Consider the following 2,518-nt stretch of genomic DNA (forward strand, 5'->3'; position numbering starts at 1 on the left):
CTAACTAAAAATTAGTTTCTTTCTTTCTTTTTCTTTTTTTTTAGAATAGAACAACAGTATTATTCATATTTAGATGAGCTTATGGTTCCGAGGAAATTTGGGCGTTAATACACCAAAGTTTGTCTTTTTCTTTTTGTTCAAATAATTTTTTCATTGTATTAAACAATGAAACTTTCTTTTTTCCCCGGGAAATTGTATATTAATTGGAGTGATGATAGAATTGTATGTATATGTATTATGCATCATTCATTTATCACAAATCAGGAATGGAATTTTATGCCTTTATTTTGATATTAAAGTATATTGTGGGTATATATGGGTGGGTGTATATGTGGGTATAAGTTATAGGTTATAGGTTATAGGTTATAGGTGTAGGTATGTTCGCATCTTTTTTTTCTTTTTCTCACTTGTATTTGTGAATTATGTGATATGAAAAAATTTTTATTTGTGCAAATTTGATGATGCTTTTTTTCTATTTTTTTTTTATTTCTAAAGGAAGGTTTGAAATTTTCATTTCAGTATAAGATGGCATTAAATTTAGTGTTTTGTTTTTAAAAGCAAAATTATTCATTCCTTTTTCAACTATTTCTTTCATTCCTTCTCTTTTTTCTTAGTTTTTTTTTCTTTTTTTTTTTAAAGTATAACGATCAATTGAAAAAGTTTATACAGAACATAGAACTTTCATTGATCAAGAAAAGTTAGTGATAAAAATTTCGCAAATTTAAATCAAATTTTTATCTATCCATGAAAATGATAGAGGGAAGAGGTAAGTAAGGAAGAAAAAGAAAAAAAGGAGGGATGAAAAATTTTAGTGATATTTATATTTTTCCTGATTAGCAAAAATATTATTGGCATATTTATTTGTAAAGATTAAAAAAGAGATGAAATGGAAAGAATGGAGGAGGAAAAGGAAGGGAAAAAAATTTATTAAGAAATGGATAACTTTTGGAGAGAAAAAGGGAGAAAAAGTTTAAAACAATAAGTTTTATTTGGGAGAGATAGGATGGAAGAAGAGGAAAAAAAAAAAAGAAGGAATACCAATAATTGTTGCTTTAATCATAATGATTTGAAAGAAAGAGAGAGGGAAAGCTTAAAAAGGATGATCAATTGGTTAAATAATTTGGACCAATAGGGAAATGAATGCAAATGAATTGATTAATAGATAGATAGGATTGGGAGAAAAAAAGAAAAAAAAAAAGGTTTACGGTGTTATTGTTGTTGTTTGTTTGTTTGTTTGTTTGTTTTTTTCTTTTTTTTTTTTTTTTTTTTTTCTCTTCAGGAATATATTTGGATGGATGAGATAGTATTCATTTCTTCTAAGTTATCAAATCGTACAGTACCATTCATTTCGATTTTTCCCTCTTTTCAATCCTTCCTCCCCTGCGTTATTTTTCTCCCCTTTTCTAGTTTTATTTACTTTTCCCGGTCATTTTCTTTAGCTATGCTTTTTTTTTTCTTTTTTCAAATACTTTTTATGGTTAAGTTAAAAAAGTTGATGAAACACTTTCCTCCAGAATACAATTAATTTACATGACGTATTTGTCCTTCCTCTTCCCACTCCCGCTATTTTTACCTGTAGTAATAATAATGTATGATTTTGGAATGAAGGAATGAAGGAGAGAGGAGCAGAAGGAATGGAAGAGGAAGAGAGATAGGAAGTGGTGGGGAGAAGGAGAGGTAAAAAAAAAAGAATGGAATGAAAGCTATTTCGAAATGAATAAATAGCAATAATAGTGAAATGTTTGAAGATATAGGGGTACCTAACTTCTCCTTTTGTTCCTTCCTTTATCCTCTTGCAATCTTTCTCGGTGAATATTCCTCCTATTTCGTTCCTCTCTTCGTTTTCTTCTTTTCTTTTTTTTTTTTTTTTTTACCTAAATATAGTAATATTAGAATGATGAATGAAAAAAGGAGGAAAGGAGAGGAGGAATAGGATGGATATCATGAAAATAATGAAATGAAATTTACAAGCAATAAACAAACATGAAATTCATTCATTCCATTCAATCCATTCACTTATTCCTGTTATTAATGGAAATGATAAAATTTTAGGGACGAAATTTAGCTATTATTATCAATGGGTAAAAACAAAATGATAGAATTTATAGAAATTATTTCAAATATTTTTGAGGAAAGTGTACCCACTGATAATAAATTATCCCTAAAATTTGAATTGAATTTGTATTTCTTTGTATAATGTAATTGAAATAGTACATCCCGAATGATATGATATGATAGGATTAGAGTAAGATAGATAAATTACGAAATAGTTGAACAATTCTAATAATTACATTTTAAGCATAAGCACTTTTCTTCCCAACCATTAATTACTCTTCCTTTCTAATCGATATGATATCATTCGGATAATTTGCGATTAAATGAACCGAGTTTACATCATCTTATTTGATCTGATTTTCCTTTCTCTCTCTCTCTCTCTCTCTTTCTCTCCCTCCCTCTCTCCCTTTCTCTCTCATCGATTTCTTGCCAGAGATTGTTTCATTTTAAAACAAAAAAAAAA

Source organism: Loa loa (genome assembly GCF_000183805.2).
Source record: "Loa loa unplaced genomic scaffold supercont3.216, whole genome shotgun sequence".
In the NCBI taxonomy this organism is placed as follows: domain Eukaryota; kingdom Metazoa; phylum Nematoda; class Chromadorea; order Rhabditida; family Onchocercidae; genus Loa; species Loa loa.